Source organism: Eleutherodactylus coqui, chromosome 6, assembly GCF_035609145.1.
Source record: "Eleutherodactylus coqui strain aEleCoq1 chromosome 6, aEleCoq1.hap1, whole genome shotgun sequence".
NCBI classification, from domain to species: Eukaryota; Metazoa; Chordata; class Amphibia; order Anura; family Eleutherodactylidae; genus Eleutherodactylus; species Eleutherodactylus coqui.
The window spans coordinates 11,309,291-11,329,408 of record NC_089842.1 but is presented as its reverse complement, the minus strand read 5'-3'; the positions used below and the strand labels follow the sequence as shown (position 1 = coordinate 11,329,408).

The window sequence follows — 20,118 nt, the reverse complement described above, 5'->3', positions numbered from 1 at the left end:
GTAGCACCATGCTCTGGACAGAGGGCTTGGTGGTCACTTTGGAGCAGCATGGCTGGTTGATTCGGCCTCTTTTCCCCCCAGTCAATCTTGTTGACTACACCATAATTTTTTGACCCCAGGGTGTTAGGAAGGGGATTCCAGGCCTTCGGGATCAGTACAGGAAGGTTGACCACATAGTGGCCGCTGCTCACCTTCTCCTTGGCTTGTGTTGAAGGCCACAAGGCCCCTATGGCTTAAACAAACAAACAAACCAGTAAAACCAAGAACACTACAGCCTTTTATCACCCTCTTTCACATGTTTGGGGTTATCCCATATCGCGACACGATCAGTCCCGGCTTGGACTTTCTCGCATTGTGACATGGTCAGTTTAGGTTTCGGACAATTAGCCTTTGGTCTCGTTGGAGGTCAGCACGCATCCGCCAGTGCAGTCCATTACGGAGGAGATCGGCTGAAGAGGAGCTTCCAGTCAGGCAGAATCAATCTTTCCCCATCGCGGAGGCGGCGTTGATGTGTGGGCTCGGCTCACCTGACGCTCTGCTCTCCCTTCACACACGGCTCTGAATATTAACGCTTCTCTGTGTCCCGTGGAAATCTCCGCCAGGTGATACTGCAATTTACAAACACAGAAGCAGCGAAATGATTAAATGAAAAGCCCAGAAACGTCACTTAAGATTTAAAATGTTATTTCTGCATCATTTACCATTTTATGCTCTATTAATCGTCTCTAATCTTCAGACTTCATCCTCAACATTTATCTATGTAAAGAGCGCGATGAAGGCGTATATGAACTCATTGTCTGTAACGTCCCTCCCCTAGAAGGAGTATATATATATACACTTATTGTGAGTAACGTCCCTCCTCTAGAAGGAGTATATATATATACACTCATTGTCAGTAACGTCCCTCCCCTAGAAGGAGTATATATATATACACTTATTGTGAGTAACGTCCCTCCTCTAGAAGGAGTATATATATACTCACTCATTGTCAGTAACGTCCCTCCCCTAGAAGTTGTTGGATGGATTAAACTTTCTCTGTGTGATTGTAACGTTGATATAAGTGATTACAATATCAGAGCAAAAGGGTCATTTATTGTGGAGAACCGACCCCTTGTAGGGAGGCTCTAGTACCCTGTTGTACCGCCTCTAGCTTGGATACAAGATATGATACAGGCAGGCATGGAGGCTCTAGTACCCTGTTGTACCTCCTCTAGCTTGGCTACAAGATGTGATACGGCAGGCATGGAGGCTCTAGTACCCTGTTGTACCGCCTCTAGCTTGGATACAAGATATGATACAGGCAGGCATGGAGGCTCTAGTACCCTGTTGTACCTCCTCTAGCTTGGCTACAAGATGAGATACGGCTGGCATGGAGGCTCTAGTACCCTGTTGTACCTCCTCTAGCATGGATACAAGATGTGATACAGGTGGAAATGGAGGCTGTAGTATCCTGTTGTACTGCCTCTAGCTTGGATACAAGATGTGATACAGGTGGAAATGGAGGCTCTAGTACCCTGTTGTACCGCCTCTAGCTTGGATACAAGGTGTGATACAGGTGGAAATGGAGGCTCTAGTACCCTGTTGTACTGTCTCTAGCTTGGATACAAGATGTGATACAGGCAGGCATGGAGGCTCTAGTACCCTGTTGTATTGCCTCTAGCTTGGATACAAGATGTAATACAGGGGGCATGGAGGCTCTAGTACCCTGTTGTACCACCTCTAGCTTGGATACAAGATGTGATACAGGGGGCATGGAGGCTCTAGTACCCTGTTGTACCACCTCTAGCTTGGATACAAGATGTGATACAGGGGGCATGAAGGCTCTAGTACCCTTATGTACCACCTCTAGCTTGGATATTAGATGTGATACAGGGGAAAGGGGGCATGGAGGCTTTAGTACCCTGTTGGACCGCCCCAAGCTTGGATACTAGATGTGACAATAACAGGCATGAAGGCTCTAGTACCCTTTTGGGCCACTTCTAGCTTGGATACAAGATGTGATATGGGTGAGCAAAGAGGCTCTAGTATCCTGCTGAGCTGCCTCTAGCTTGGATACAATATGTGATATGGGCGGGCATGGAGGCTCTAGTACCCTCTTGGGCTGCCTCTAACTTAGATACAAGATGGGATACAGGCGGGCATGGAGGCTCTAGTACCCTCTTGGGCTGCCTCTAACTTGAATACATGGAGGCATACAGGTTCCATGAGGTATCTTACGGCATATTGGTTTGAAACATTTGGAGCTGCTTATACTTGTTGAACGATTAGACAGTCCTCTCTATTAGTACTCTGTCAAGGGCATCCTGAGCCCGTTAGCCTTGTGTGCCCCCATCCTCCTAACTGTCTGGTCAGACACTCCTCTCTACTGATGGTCTGTAGGGGGTATCCTGAGCCCGATCACCTTGTGTGCCCTCACACATCCACTGGTCCCAACACCTCCTAACAGTCTGGTCAGATACGACCATCCATCTTCTCACATCCCAATAATGCGCCCCTCTCAGGTAACTGGGTGAAATCTCTTCTCTGCGTCGTAGAGGCGTCTAGTGGTCAACAAGCTCTACACAAGCGGAAGAAGAGGTCGCTACACACAATGAGCCTCCGAGAGCCTCTTATAGGCCAAGGGGGGAACCACTTATAGGGCCTCCGGTGACAAGACCGTCCATCTAATCGCCACAGCTCATCATTTGTATATCTGCCTGCGTTGGAACTGCAGGACGAGTTTTGCAGCAAAACGACAACTTCTTCTAGGGGTAGTCAGTGTATGATTATAATGGATGTGGGACAGGGTTGCCATCCTGAAATAGAAGAAGAAAAGGAGAGTGGTGGTTGGGGGATTCCCTACTGAAAGGAACAGAGGCCGCTGTCTGCAAACCTGACTCCTCACGAGAGGTCTGCTGTCCTCCAGGTGCACAAATCACAGATGTGTCTGATAGGCTGTCAAGACTCTTCAGTCCTACAGATCACCACCCATAGGGACAAATGACTGCAAAAAAGGACCTTGCAACTCTCTGCAGAGACTTTAAAGACCTCGGAAAGAAGGTGAAGGAAATAGGAGAGCAGGGAAACAAACAAAACGATCTGGAGGAGGAAGTTGATGGGAAACTGATCAAATTTGCCGACGACACAAAGCTAGGAGGGATAGCTAACACTAGGGAAGAGAGAGAGAGAGGATTCAAAAAGATCCAGAAAAGCCTGAACAGTGGGCAGCGACTAACAGAATGGTATTTAACAAGGAGAAATGCAAAGTCCTACATCTGGGCAAGAAAAATGAAGAAAGCACATACAGAATGGGAGGAATTGGGCTAAGCAGCACATGTGAAAAAGACTTGGGTATACTGATAGATCATAGACTGAACATGAGTCAACAATGTGATGCAGCAGCCAAGATGATGAGCGGTCTGCAAATCATGCCCTATGAGGAACAGTTAAAGGATCTGGGAATGTTTAGCTTGCAGAAGAGAAGGCTGAGAGGAGACTTAATAGCTGTCTACAAATATCTGAAGGGCTGTCACAGTGCAGAGGGATCAGCCCTATTCTCATCTGCACAAGGAAAGACTAGAAGCAATGGGACGAAACTGAAAGGGAGGAGACACGGATTAGATATTAGACAGTGAGGGGGATCAATGAGTGGAACAGGTTGCCACGGGAGGTGGGGAGTTCTCCTTCAATGGAAGTCTTCAGAGGCTGGAGAGACATCTGTCTGGGATGATTTAGTGAATCCTGCACTGAGCAGGGGGTCGGACCCGATGACCCTGGAGGTCCCTTCCAACTCTATCATTCTATGATTCTATGTCTATAGGTCAAAACTGATCTGAACTTGTTAGCAGCATTCAGTGTGAGCTGTAAAATGATGATATTACAGTCATAAAAACCTAATTAAGTGCTAACAGCCTCAAAAAAAAATTTCACAGACATCTAATATTTTTCACAGACACTGGAAAAAAGTCCCCTATTTTTATGGACTGTCCAGGAATTTCTGGACAGTTGGCAACCCTGATGTGCGATCAGTCAGATGTAAGATCTAATATATTAGTGTGCCCGGTGTTGGTTTGTAACCAAAATCTCAATATTACAGTAACCATATAGTGGGAGATACCAGTTGTACACAAGTGATCTGCAGACTGTATAAGTGATTACAGTACAGCTATATTCAGTGACTCACAAGTGACATCCTCTCGGGAGTTCACTATTCCTGTCTTTTTCATCCAGCCCAGACCGCCATAAAGACTTCTTCGAGCCATGACTAGTCTCTGTAAACTTTGCTTGACAGACATATTCTTACTTTTACAGCAATCTACTAACAACTTCTCAACCTACAGCAACACTACTGCTACCCCAATTATGTGCTCGCTGCTGTCCTATCTGCCCCTATTACTGTAAAGATGGTAATAGTGAACCACGCAGGTAAAGTTCCATTTTCTAACCCCCAAACATTAGTAGTGCTTCTTTTTGTGCTCATATAGTAATATTTTCTCTCACCGTGTAATCATACCCTTTTGTGCTCCCATATAGTAATAATGCCCACTGTTGTGATCCTTACAAAGTAATAGTGCCACCATGTGCCCTCTTAATAATATTGCCCCAAATGTCCCCTTAATAGTAATTGTGTCTCTCAAGTGTCCACTTAATGGTAATATTGCCCCCAAGTGTCCCATTAATGGCAGTAGTAACCCGAACTGACTCCTTAGTGGTAACAGTGCTCCAAGTGAGCCTTAAATGGTAATCGTACCGTATTAGTAGTAATAATGCCCCCAAGTTTCCAATTAAAAGTATTTATAGTGACCTCTTAACAGTAATTGTGCCCGCAAGTGTACCCTTAAATGTACTAGTGCCCCTAAGTCTCTTCTTAGTGAAAGCATAGCCGCCTTAATAGTATTTGTAGTGCTCCAAAAATAGTAGCAGTGCCTCAAGTGTCCCCATAAGTAATTGTGCCCACAAATGCCCTCTTAATAGCAAGAGTATCCTTTTAGTAGTAATAGTGCCCCCTAGTGTCCTCTTAGTGGTAATAGTGCCCCCCCTCCCCTTCCCCAAGTATTATTAGTGGTAATAATGGTCATGTAGGATCGATCAGCCACCTCTGGGATGAGTCAGATATGAGATCAGCCAGACGTGGAATCAGTCATAAATAAGATAAGTTGGATGTGAGCTCGGTCATATAATCAGTCACATGTGAGATCAGTCCGTTCTACTGTAGGATTGGTTAGGTATGATATTAGTTGGATATACGATCAGTCAGATATAGGATCAAGCATCTGTTGGATCAGTTATACACTATGTTGACAGAAAGATTGGACACATAGAAGGGGATGAAATTGGATGTTATTCACATTTTACAGTAGGGTGTTGGGCCGCCTTTGGCCTCCATGACTGTAGTAACCCTCCGTGGCCGCTTTCCAGCAGATTCCCATAGATGTGTGGAGGGATTTGCCTCCATTTCTCAAGGAGAGCTTCAGATAGGGATGGGAGGATGATGGGTGTGTTGGGCGTACACGGATACGGAGTTCTAGTTTGTCCCAAAGATGCTTGATGGGATTGAGATCCGGACTTTGGTCTGGCCACGAAGACTGCGGACGTTCGGCTCTGCAAACCAAGCTTCAACCCTGCGTGCCGTACGACATGGTGCTTGGTCATGTTGGTAGACATGGAGCTGTACCAGAGTATTGCCCAGGGCAGGTTATGCCACATTATCCGGAATGTTTCTGTACCCATTGGTGTTGAGAGTAGATTTCACTATAACCAATGGCCCTAGTCTTTCCCAGCAGAAACACCCCCTAACATAACAGACCCTCCTCCAAACTTCACTGTTGGGACGATGAAGACGGGTAGAATGCTCTTCAGGCAACGGCCGCACCCAAGTGTGGCCATCCGATCGGAAGATGGTGTCCTGCAACACTTGCTTCCACTCCCTCACAGTCCACGCTCCAAGCCCCATCGCGGGCGCCGCTGTGCAGTCACTGCTGTGACGTTGTGTGCCGTCGCTCGTCCATGGTAACCCTTCGCATGCTCATGAAAGAAAGCATTTCATCTACATGGAGGGAGAAGCTCTTTGGATGCCCAGATGGGGGTCTCACATGTACCTGCCCAGGAAAATTAAGCAGGATCACTATTGGATGGACAAGTGCTCATTCATCGCCCCCTACCTGTCCCTTTCCTAATCATCCCTGGTCTTTATGCTCAATATACATATTCCCCATCCCCTCATCGATGGATACTGAGGGTGAGCGGGACTCGTGTCCGACCATTGATGGGAAGCTCAGGTTCTCTCCTATAAAGGACTCTTCAGGTGGGTGAGAAATCCTCTCTATATTCTGACCATGAATCCCTGACTTGTCATTGTGTTTGGCATAAGACAGACATCCACTTAATAATCCGTCCGGCATCTTCCCACTAAGTGCAGCTATCAACGTGTCACAAGTGGCGTGCCTCCGCTTCCATACGCTACGTAGGCCCTCAGTCTATTTGGGCGACACATTCTGCTGTGATAGAAATGTTCATTTAGATGGAAAGTTTGCAAAGTGTAAAATAGTGCTGAGAGGAGGCGGAGGGCCGAGAGCTACCTGAAATAAGGAATGATTGAAGCTGGGTGGGAAACTGTCACTAACGAAGACTGCTGGGAAAGAATTCAATATCCCCAGCCGACCTTGTGCAAAGTGCAGAGCAAACTAGAAGCAGAGCTACAAGGCAGAGGTGGCTGCAGTCACCAGCCGAGGGGAAGCAGGGAGATGATAAAGACGAGGAGCGAAGGGGTAGGATGTAGTGATATGGAGGTAGTACAGGAGCTATGGGGTTAGTGCATAGGAACGCGGAGATAGCATACAGTGATAGGGAGGTAGTACAGGCGGTGTACAGATGAAGAACAGGTAAGACAGGTGCAATAAAGGCTTTGCAGGTAGTAGAGATTTTTATATATGCTGTGCAAGTGATGTATAGGCTGTGTAAGTGACATGGAGGTATTGCAGGTTATTTAGACGCTGCATAGGTAATAAAAAGTACTTACAAGTGATGTACAGGCTCTACAGGTGATGCACAGATATTGCAAGTAATATATGTGAAGCAGAGGTATGACCAGTGATGCACAGGTTGTACAGGTGACGTAAAAGTATTGCAGGTGATGTAGAGTCTGTAAAAGGTGAAGTAGAGATATTACATGTAATATATAGGCTGTTCAGCTGAAGCAGAGGTATTACAGGTGATATACAAACTGCACAGGTGAAGTAGAGGTATTACAGGTGATATACAAACTGCACAGGTGAAGTAGAGGTATTACCAGTGATGTTTAGGCTATACAGATTATAGGCCGTACGAGTAAAGTAGAGGTATTACTGGTTATATGCAGGCTGTATAGATTAAGTAGATGTATTAGCAGTGATGTAGAGACTGTACAGGTAATATAGCTGCTGTACAGGTAGGTGAATTAGAGGTGTTACAAGTACTGTACAAGCAGCACAAGTGATATATAGGCTATGCATGTGAAGAAGAGGTATTACAGGAAATGCAGAGGCTCTACAGATGATTAACATGGTGTACATGTGAAGAATATTTATTACAGGTGATATACAGCCTGTGAAGGTGATATACAGGCTTAACAGGGAAAGAAGAGGCTGTATAGGTATAGAAGTATCGCAGGTAATGTAGAGGCTGTATAGGTGATCTATAGGCTGTACATGTGAAGAAGAGATATTGCAGGTGATGTAGAGGCTGTATAGGTGATATACGGGCTGTACATGTGAAGAAGAAGTATTACAGGTGAAATAGACACTGTGCAGGTGATATACATTCTATGCATGTGAATAAGAGATATTGCAGGTGATGTAGAGACTCTACAGGTGATACACATACTGTACATGTGAAGAAGAGGTATTACAAGTGATATATAGGCTGTGACGGTGATATACAGGCTTAAAAGGAGAAGAAGGGGTCTAACTGGTTATGTGGAGGCTGTAAAGGCATAGAAGAGGTATTATAGGTGATGTATAGGCTGTGCAGGTATACAAGATGTATTGCAGGTGATGTATAGGCTGTGCAGGTGTAGAAGAGATATTACAGGCGATGTTAAGGCTGTATAGGTGATACACATACTGTACATGGGAAGAAGAGTTATTAGAAATGATATACAGGTTGTACCGGGGAGGAAGAGGTATTACAGGTGATGTAGAGGCTGTACAGGTGAAGGAGAGTTATTAAAGTTGGTGTCAAGGCTGTACAGGTGAAGTAGAGTTATTGCAGGTGGTGTAGAGGTTGTACAGATGAAGTAGAGTTATTACAGATGATGTAGAGGCTGTACAAGTGAAGTATAGGTATTACAGGTGATGTAAAAGCTGTACAGGTAATATGCATGCTGTACGTGTAAAGAAGAGTTATTACAAGTGATATACAGGTTGTAAAGGTGAAGAAGAGGTATTGCAGGTGATATACAAGTTGTACAGTTGAAGTAGAGTTATTACAGGTGATGCACAGGTTTCACGGCTGAAGTAGAGTTATTACAGGTGATGTAGAGGTTGTACAGGAGACGTAGAGTTATTACAGGTGATGTAGAGGCTGCACAGGTGAAGCAGAGTTATTACAGGTGATGTACAGGTTGTACAGTTGAAGTAGAGTTATTACAGATAATGTAGAGGCTGTACAGGTGAAGTAGAGTTATTGTAGGTGATGTAGAGGCTATACAGGTAAAGTAGAGTTATTACAGGTGATGTAGAGGCTGTACAGGTGAAGTAGAGTTATTACAGGTGATGTAGAGGCTGTACAGGTGAAGTAGAGTTATTACAGGTGATGTAGAGGCTGTACAGGTGATATACAGGCTCTACATATGAAGTAGAGGTATTGCGCGTGATGTAGATGCTGTACAGGTGAAGAAGAGGTATTACAGGTGATATACAGGCTGTGCAGGTGATGTAGAGGTATTACAGGTGATATACAGGCTGTACAGATGATGTAGAGGTATTACAGGTGATATACAGGCTGTACAGGTGAAGAGGAGGTATTACAGTTTATATACAGGCTGTACAGGTGATGTAGAGGCTGTACAGATGAAGAAGAGGTACTACAGGTGATGTACAGACTGTACAGGTGACGTAGAGGCAATGCAGGTGATGTACAGGCTGTACAGGTGACGTAGAGGTATTACAAATGATATACAGGCTGTACAGGTGACGTAGAGGCATTGTCTATGATAGAACATCCCCTGGTATTACCTGCCCCTTACACTAGGGACACTGTTGTGCTGCAGTCCAGGCTCCCGTCAGGCTCATTGCCCCGGATCGCTTCCTGGCTGCAGGTGATTCCGGATCCAGAAGCGTATTGACATCATTTCGTTCCATATTTCATCGCCGGCTCAGTAAGCTTCTCCGAAACTTGCAGTCAGCGATCAGCTTAAACTTCATGTGACTTGTTTTCAAACAAATGCTAATGCGTCACCTCCTGCCCCCATAAACTTCTCATTTTCTTTCCTCAGACGGCTTCTACACATGTTGGACTTATCAGGAATAATTTTACACAGATAAAAAACCCCTCTCTGATTAAATACGAGAAATTAGGCTGCATCATAAAGGATCGGGCCCCCGCCCGCCTTCCCTGGGGCCCGGCTGCTTTTTAAGAATCTGACCAACTTAAGAGGCTGCGAGTCAGAGTGTCTGGTGCGGTGAGCAAGAGAGAGCGGAGCAGCCTGGGAATTTACCCCATCTGCTGCATAAACATCCAGAGGAACTTCAGGCAGAATGGAATATCAGAAGACACTTCAAAGGCAGCCGAGCCCTGCTTCTGTGTCAGAATACAGCTGTAAGCGTCGCATGTTGCCTCCCTATTAAAGATGAACTTTTGTACTCTGTCAGACATCTTAAAAACGCATAAAACATAAGTTCGTTTGTTTGTCAAGTGCTTCTTAGTACACCGTCCTCCCCGGTAATGAGACATCCAGCGGGGGGCGCTTTATGGAGCCGCATTTTTTTTATAAGGGGTAAACTATTCGTACAAGTCATGTTCTGCCACGCACTGCTTGCAGACCTTCCTGCCCCAGCCTCTAGGGGGTGCTGTTACCTGCGACGCTGGGAAGTGGGATACGGGATCATTTCGGGGACAGCTTGAATAATAAAATCCATTACCTTTCTTTTTTTTTTTTACTATGGTAATATCATGTAAATGTATTGGGGAGGGAGGTTATTTTGCTGAAAGAGCAGTAGGGGCTTGGAATAAACTTGGTGGTAAATCGGCAGCAAGTGACTATAAACCTGCGGGACATAAGCATATATCCATCCTAAGAGGAAACGGAAATAATATAAAGGTGAACAAGGGCAGCCTGAGGCTAGATGGCATCCCGGACGGAATGTTTTCAGTTTTTTTATGCCCATTCCTCCCCAGTCATAAGAAAAAAAATAACGTATCCATTAGTGATGAGCAGTCTGCCTGCAATCTGCTTGTACGGAAAGCTGCCAGACAGTAGCATATACCAGAACAGCTCAGTGAGTAAATACTGTACCAGAACCAATCACATAACATAAATACATCCCCAGACCCAAACACATAGCATGAATACAGCACCAGAAACAAGCTTATAACATAAATACAGCACCAGAACAGGGTTCAGTACATAAATACAGCACCAGAAACAAGCTTATAACATAAATACATCCCCAGACCCAAACACATAGCATGAATACAGCACCAGAAACAAGCTTATAACATAAATACATCCCCAGACCCAAACACATAGCATGAATACAGCACCAGAAACAAGCTCATAACATAAATACATCCCCAGACCCAAACACATAGCATGAATACAGCACCAGAAACAAGCTCATAACATAAATACAGCACCAGAACAGGGTTCAGTGCATAAATACAGCACCAGAAACAAGCTTATAACATAAATACATCCCCAGACCCAAACACATAGCATGAATACAGCACCAGAAACAAGCTTATAACATAAATACATCCCCAGACCCAAACACATAGCATGAATACAGCACCAGAAACAAGCTCATAACATAAATACATCCCCAGACCCAAACACATAGCATGAATACAGCACCAGAAAGAAGCTTATAACATAAATACAGCACCAGAACAGGGTTCAGTGCATAAATACAGCACCAGAAACAAGCTTATAACATAAATACATCCCCAGACCCAAACACATAGCATGAATACAGCACCAGAAACAAGCTTATAACATAAATACAGCACCAGAACAGGGTTCAGTACATAAATACAGCACCAGAACCAAGCTCATAACATTTATACAGTGTCGGAACCAAGCTCATGACATTTTGTGCCCCCACAATGTAATAATGCCCCTTTTGTGCCCCTACAATGCAAGAATGCCCCAGTTTAGGCCTTACTTGTCTAAGGGCTCCTACCCACTTTTTTTAACGCTGCGTTACGCTGTGTTTTTTTAACGCGATTGTCAATGGGACTTTCTAATGTTAAAAACGCGTCGCACAAAAGTTGCAAAGCACAAACTTGGGATGCGTTTTTAACATTAGAAAGTCCCATTGACAGTCGCGTTAAAAAAACAGCGTAACGCAGTGTTAAAAAATCTCAAGTGTGTGTGAGCTCTGATGTGCCCACCTCCTCCATGCGGTAGCATCTTGTGGAGCTCCATAGATCCTCCTCCTGTCTGTGTCTCGCCCGCCCTGATGTGCCGATTCATGTGGCTCCACAGGATGCTGCTGCACGCTGCATGGAGGAAGATCTTCTGGCTGGTCAGAACTAAGGGGGTCCGCATACTCTACAAGCTGGCAGCCGGCGGCCTCTGCAGCAGCAAGGGTTGGACTACTGTCAGAGCCGATACTGGCATGGATATCACACAACTGAAGGAAGCCATCAAAAACCGAAAAGCATGGAGGGAGCTCGCCTTTAGGGTCGCCGAGGGCCGTGAACGACTAAACAACTAACAACAAGGACGGCCAATGAACTAGTTGAAGCAGGGTTTTCTTTTTTCACGTCAGTCTTCTAAGTTTCTGTAATACCAGGGGCTAACAGATTGGCGATAAGCGCTGGAGACCAAGACGTGGGTAACAAGTCTACTGGGTAGAGCTTCTCCTTCACTAGAAGGGTATGGTCATTTAAAACGTTGCAGAAAAACACAAATTTGGCGCATGGCCACAAGGGTGATATCTGATCCAGGCAACAACACAAAAGGCAGAGTAACTTCTCTCAAATGACCTTAAAGGACTTTTCCGACATTTCGGAAAAAGTGGCTCTGAGCATAAAATAAGGCGTACTCGCTAGTCAAATGCCCCCAAGTCCATCTATCCTTAGGACAGACCATCAATACTAGATTGGGGGTCTGCTGCAGAGGACCTCCACAGATGAGCTGTTCTCAGTCAGTGTGCTTGTGCTCTGAGCTAATTTCTGCAGGAACCAGACAGCTCTATTCTCACTGCAGTGGCAAGGCTTGGTATTGCAGGCAAAGTTTCCATTGAAATGCATGCATGTAATACCAAGTCTTGCCACTGCAGAGCGAACGGAGCTTCTGTTTCCTGTAGAAATCAGCTCAGTGCCTGAGTGCACCTGCCCAGTGCACATGTCATCAGCAGGGGTCCTGGTCAGCAGACCACCACCAATCTACTATTCCCGGCCAGCTCTAAAGATAGGCCAATAATAGTTTACAAGTGGACAACGCCTTTAAGCACATCCATATCATCTTGTACCTTCGATGGTTCCTTTCCGACTTCTATAACTCCCCATCAGCTTTACTCCCTAACCAGTTCTTGCTGCTCCACCAATGTAAATTTTCGAGCCCTATATACAAATGTCCATGTGTCCTTGGTCTCAGTCCTCAGGGTCATACTTGTTTGACTCTAACACCAACAGAACAGACTGACACATCCCTGGCTCCTTTACCACCTTGACCTTCTAAAGTTGACCAAACGCACATGTTTACCAGGATTACTGAGGCACAGATTTGGAGATATGGAGCCACTGAAGGACTTTCTCATTTGTCCTATATCATAAGTGAGTGGAGACATCCGGTACAAGAGCCACAGAGCTGTAGGTAAAGGTCAAGTCCCCTGGTGCAAGCACCAAGAACATGGCTGACTCCTAGGGTGAGGTCACATTGTGACATTTTCCTGGCAGACTGTTTTTGTGGGGTGGTTTGCCAATGCCTTCCCCAGTTATTTTTTTACCCTCCACCAAGCTGGGTGCTCATTTTACCGACCTCAGATGGATGGAAGGCTGAGTCAACCTTGAGCCTGCTATCTGAACCATGCGGGGATTGAACCTGCAACCTTCAGGTCGTGAGGGAGAGCTTAGAAATGTAGTCACCATTAACTGCCAGCGACATTGCAGAGTTTTCTGTTCATGTAGATTGTAGAGACGTTTTAGAGAATGGCATCAGATGTCGTCCGACCACCAGCAATCTATGGACCATGAGCTCTCCGTGGTTGGCTGGTCACCAATACACGTCGCTTGCAGTCTACGGGTGGTGAGTGGCCCGGGGTCTTCAAGTCACCAGTACATGTCACACAATGGTCCCTCTCGGTTGAACATTACATCATTGATTTTCCGGCTTCTGCAGCTTTTGATCAGTGATTCTTTTCTTTTGATCTATTGATCTCTTGGCTGACAGTGTTCTCTGCATTAATGATTCAGATCGTCTGCTTATTCATTCGCACGATGAAGGCTGTTATTGTCCCATTATCAGAATGAATGAGATGAATGAGTGCCGTTGAAAAAAGTCATACTGTATGTCCAGGGCTCTTTTACACGAGCATCGCTCTGATGCTGAGTAGGTGCGTCGAAAGAACCCGCGGTTCCTTATAAGTTCTTTCAGATGAATGTTTTTTTTAACTCTTTCCAATCCAATTTGTATCCTGGTTTTCCTAGGGGGCTTACTCTTTTTCTGCCGTTATACAATGGCGCTATCTGCTGGCTAAAGCCAGTACTGCATGAGGTGACACGTTGGATAGGCTCCGACAGCAGAGAGGCTGGCAATATACAGTAAGAGAACCCCGATGGATGTCTTCCAACATCGGCGCTGTACAGCCTTAAATCATAATGTCTTCAGCGGTCAGACAGTGGATTGATTGGAAAGGGTTAATGAGCCTCAAAAATCGTGCATCAAAAGACGCGTAATAGGAGCAATTTTTTGACGCCGAGATTTCTCTCTGTCTAAAGATAGAACATGTCCTAACTGTTGACGGCACAGCGCCGGCGGCTCTTATAGACTCTTATGGGAGCCGGCCGGCAAAGGGAGGGGGAGGGGCATACTCGCTAATAGCAGTCACAACATGCTCGCAGCTGCTATTCATACACGTGATATACCGCTCAGATCGCCACTCTGTTTTAGCGCGGCTATCTGAGTGTTAAAATGATGCTCGTGTGAAAGAGACCTTAGAAATCAGTTTCTTCCTGTTGATCCAGAGGAAGAAAAAAAGCTCCTAAGGGGCCTTCACACTTGTGATAAAATTGCGCAATGTGAGAGTGAGTGAAAATGAAGAATAATCAAACCAATGATTTTTAATGGTTTCATTCCCATTTGTGATGTTTTCGCTCATGCAATGTTGCGATAAAGAAAAATCGCAGCCTGTCCGATCCTTCTGCGTTTTGCGATTTTTTTTTTTTATCTCCCAAGTTTCCCGTGGATCTTACTTTTTATCGCATCGCAACGCGCAAACTTGCTATTTTCGTGCGATGCGTCTTTAACATTAGAGACTCATATTGACTTTCGTGCGATGAGAGATTAATTCAGGAAAACCATCGCTGATGCTTAAAAATCGCAGGAACAAAGACGCGATTATGCCACGGAAAAATTGCGATCGCCAGTGTGAAGGAGCCTTAAGGCATCAACCGTTCGCCCCAAAGAAGGAAAAAATCCCCCCTCACTCCGAAGAGAGATCAAACTGGATCAACATTGACGACACTATCCTGCTGGCCTTAGAAGCAGCTGATTGGCATTGTGCTGATAGTCTATCATCTACGCGGGCATCCAAATCCTCCTCTGTCTTTGTTGCACAAACCAACCAATCACAGCGCAGTTTTCATTTCTCCCAGTCCACTTACAAAGTGAACGCCGCTCTGTGATTGGTGGCGACGGGCAGCAGTCTTTCTTATAGCCTTTTTAGGAATCTTCTCCACAGACCTCTTATTATATACTGTGTGCTTGTAAGCCGAAATATGTCCTGTATTAAAGCTATAGTTTTACTGCTGGTACAAGTTAACCCCTTAAGGACACAGCCATATTTAATTTTTTAGTATTTTGGTTTACTCCTCCCCACTTTCAAAAACTCATGACACTTTTATTTTTTTCATCGGCACGTCGTATAAAGGCTTTTTGCGGCGCAGCGCGTATTTCTCAACGGTGCTACAGTCTATAATGGAACTTTCAATGTACTGGAAAACTTTCAAAGTGGGCTGAAAGGGAAAAAAAACACAATTGTACCATTTTTTGGAGGCTCTTGTTTTTACAGCGTTCGTGGTACAGCAAAATAATGGGGAAGGTAATTCGTTGGGTCAGTACGATTACCACAAAACCAAAGTTAGATCGTTTTGTTTTTTTTTGTCGTACTACTATTAAAAAATACTCTGCATTTTAAAAACTGGGACCAACTGCGGATCCTGATGCTGAATTGAAGGCAGGTTTTAAGCCATTTGCAATTCTGCATCCAAATCCACAGATAGTTGTGATGTCTGCTATATGATAAGTGTGATTTCTGCTATATGAAGGGGGAATGTTCCATATATGATATGTATGATGTATGCTATATGATGGGTGTGATGTCTCCTGAAGAAGTCTGATGTCTCCTATAAGATATGTGTGATGGCTACTATATGACAATTGGATTGTTTCCTATATGATAAGTGTGATGTCTCTTATAAGAAAGGTGTGATGTCTCCTATAGAATAAGTGTGATGTATCCTATATGATGGGTGTGATGTCTGCTATATGACAAGTGTGACATCTCCTATATGACAGGTGTGATGTCTCCTATATGGCAGGTGTGACATCTCCTATATGACAGGTGTGACATCTCCTATATGACAGGTGTGATGTCTCCTATATGGCAGGTGTGACATCTCCTATATGACAGGTGTGACATCTCCTATATGACAGGTGTGATGTCTCCTATAGAATAGTTGTGATATCTCTTATATGACAGGTGTGACATCTCCTATATGACAGGTGTGATGTCTCCTATATGGCAGGTGTGACATCTCCTATATGACAGGTGTGATGTCTCCTATATGACAGGTGTGACATCTCCTATAGAATAGCTGTGATATCTCTTATATGACAGGTGTGACATCTGCTATATAACAGATATGATGTCTCCTATATGACAGGTGTGACATTTTCTATATGACAGGTGTGATGTCTTTTATATGACAGGTGTGATGTCTCCTACAGAATAGTTGTGATGTCTCTTAAATGACAGATGTGACATCTGCTGCATGACAGGCATGACATCTCTTATATGATATGTGTGATGTCTCCCATAGCATTAGTGTGACGCCTCCCATATTATGTGTGATGTCTTTTATATGACAGGTGTGATGTCTCCTATAGAATAGTTGTGATGTCTGTTATATGACAGGTGTGATGTCATCATATAGGAGACATCACACCTGTTCTATAGAAAAGTGTGATGTCTTTTATATGACAGATGTGATGTCACCTATATTATAAGTGTGATGTCTCTTATATGGTAAGTGTGATGTCCCCTATATGAAACGTGTGATGTCTCTTATATGAAAGGTGTAATGTTTCCTATATGATAAGTTTGATGTCTCTTATATGATAAGTGTGATGTCTCTTATATGACAGATGTGATGTCTCTTATATGATAAGTGTGATGTCTCTTATATGACGGGTGTGATGTCTCCTATAGAGTAGGTGTAATGTCTCCTATCTGATAAGTGTGATGTCTCATATAGAATAGGTGTGATGTCTCCCATATAATAGGTGTAATGTCTCCTATATGATAAGTGTGATGTCTCCTATATGATAAATGTGACATTTTCTATAGAATATATGTGATGTCTCCTATATGATAAGTGTGATGTCTCTTATATGACAGGTGTATGATAAGTGTGAAGTCTCTTATATGAAAAGTGTGATGTCTCCTATGGGATAGTAGTGATGTCTCCTATATGATAAGTGTGATGTCTCTTATATGACATGTATATGATAACTGTGAAGTCTCCTATATGACAAGTGTGATGTCTCCTATCTGATAAGTGTAATGCCTCCTATATGACAGGTGTGATGTCTCCTATATAATAAGTGTGATCTCTCTTTTATGACAGGTGTGATATCTCCTATATTATAAGTGTGATGTCTCTTATATGACGGGTGTAATGTCTCCTATAGAGTAGGTGTGATGTCTTCTATAAAGTAGGTGTAATGTCTCCTATCTGATAAGTGTGCTGTCTCATATAGAATAAGTGTGATGTCTCCTATAGAATAGGAGTGATGTCTCCTATGTGATAAGTGTGATATCTCTTATATGACAGGTGTATGATAAGTATGAAGTCTCCTATATGACAGGTGTGATGTCTCCTATATAAGTGTGATGTCTCTTAGATGACAGGTGTGATGTCTATTATATAACAGGTGTGATGTCTCCTATATGATAAGTGTGATGTCTCCCATATGATAAGTGTGATGCCTCTTATATGACAGGTGTAATGTATCCTATATGATAAGTTTGATGTATCTTATATGACAGATGTGATGTCTCCTATATGATAAGTGTGATGTCGCTTATATGACAGATGTGATGTCTCTTATATGACAGATGTGATGTCTGCTATAGAATAGGTGTGATGTGTCCTATATGATAAGTGTGATGTCTCTTATATGACAGGTGTGATGTCTCTTATATGACAAGTGTGATGTCTCCTGTAGTATAGGAGTGATGTCTCCTATATGATAAGTGTGATGTCTCCTATATGATAAATGTAACATTTTCTATAGAATATATGTGATGTGTGATGTCTCCTATATGATAAGTGTGATGTCTCCTATACGACAGGTGTGATGTCTCTTATATGACAGGTGTATGATAAGTGTGAAGTCTCTTATATGACAAGTGTGATGACTCCTATAGGATATTAGTGATGCCTCCTATATGATAAGTGTGATGTCTCTTATATGACAGGTATATGATAAGTGTGAGGTCTCCTATATGACAGGTGTGATGTCTCTTATATGGCAAGTGTGATGTCTCCTGTATAAGTGTGATGTCTCTTATATGACAGGTGTGATGTCTATTATATGACAAGTGTGATGTCAACTATATGATAAGTGTAATGTCTCCTATATGACAGGTGTGATGTCTCCTATATTATAAGTGTGATGTCTCTCATATGGCAAGTGTGATGTCCCCTATATGAAACGTGTGATGTCTCTTATATGACAGATGTAATGTTTCCTATATGATAAGTGTGATGTGTCTTGTATGACAGGTGTGATGTCTCCTATATAATGAGTGTGATATCTCTTATATGACAGGTGTAAGATAAGTGTAAAGTCTCCTATATGACAAGTGTTATGTCTCCTATATAAGTGTGATGTCTCTTATATGACAGGTGTGATGTCTGTTATATAACAGGTGTGATGTCTCCTATATGATAAGTATGATCTCTCCGATATGATAAGTGTGATACGTCTTATATGACAGGTGTGATGTCTCCTATATGATAAGTGTGAACGTCTCTTATATGACAGATGTGATGTCTGATATAGAATAGGTGTGATGTCTCCTATATGATAAGTGTGATGTCTCCTATATGATAAGTGTGATGTCTCTTATATGACAGGTGTGATGTCTCCTATATGATAAGTGTGATGTCTCTTATATGACAAGTGTGATGTCTCCTATATGATTAATCTGACATCTTCTAAAGAATATGTGTAATGTCTCCTATATGATAAGTGTGATGTCTCTTATATGACAGGTGTGATGTCTCCTATATAATTGTTGTAATGTCTCCTATATGATAAGTGTGATGTCTCTTATATGACAGGTGTGATGTCTCCTATATAATAGGTGTAATGTCTCCTTTATGATAAGTGTGATGTCTCTTATATGACAGGTGTGATGTCTCCTATATAATAGGTGTAATGTCTCCTTTATGATAAGTGTGATGTCTCTTATATGACAGGATTGATGTCTGCTATATGATAAATGTGACGTCTCCTATATGAGAGGTGTGATGTCTCCTATAAAAGTGTGATGTCTCCTATAGGATAAGTGTGATGTCTCCTATAGGATAGGTGTGATGTCTCCTATAGAATGGGTGTGACGTCTCCAATATTATAAGTGTGATGTCTCTTATATAACAGGTGTGATTTCTCCTATATGATAAGTGTGATGTCTCTTATATGACAAGTGTGATGTCTTTTATATGACAGGTGTGATGTCTCCAATAGAATAGTTGTGATGTCTCATATAGAATAGGCGTGACGTCTCCCATATTGTAAGTGTGATGTCTCTTATATGACAGGTGTGATGTCTTCTATAGAATATGAGTAATGTCTCCTATATGATACGTGTGACATCTTCCATAGAATAAGTGTGATGTCTCCTATATGATAAGTGTGAAGTCTCCTATATGACATCTGTGATGTCTCTTATATGACTAGTGTGATGTCTCCTATATAATAGATGTGATGTTTTCTATATAAGTGTGATGTCTCTTATATGACAGGTGCGATGTCTCCTATAGAATAGTTGTGATGTATGTTATATGAAAGGTGCAATGTCTCCTAAAGAATAGGTGTGACGTCTTCTATATTATAAGTGTGATGTCTCTTATATGAAAGGTGTGATGTCTCCTATAGAATAGGTGTGACGTCTCCCATATTATAAGTGTGATGTCTCTTATATGACCGGTGTGATGTCTCCTGTATGACAGGTGTGATGTCTCCTGTATAACAGGTGTGATGTTTGTTATATGACAGGTGTGATGTCTCCTATAGAATATGTGTGACGTCTCCTATATGATAAATGTGATGTCTCCTATATTACAGGTGTGATGTCTCCTATATGATAAGTGTCATGTCTCCTACATAACAGGTGTGATGTCTCCTATATGACAAAGGTGATGTCTCCTATATGACAAGTGTGATGTCTCCTATATGACAGGTGTGATGTCTCCTATAGAATAGTT

The 20,118-nt window shown here is 43.2% G+C and overlaps 1 long non-coding RNA gene across 1 annotated transcript in view; it reads right to left on the bottom strand.

Annotated features, from left to right (window-relative positions):
* Positions 1-264: 264 nt before the first annotated feature.
* The window catches only part of LOC136631821 (uncharacterized), a 57,970-nt gene continuing 38,116 nt past the window's right edge, over positions 265-20,118 (bottom strand). Inside the window, exon 2 of the long non-coding RNA XR_010793088.1 lies at positions 265-608. This is a non-coding gene — a long non-coding RNA (uncharacterized lncRNA). The remainder of the gene's footprint in view (positions 609-20,118) is intronic.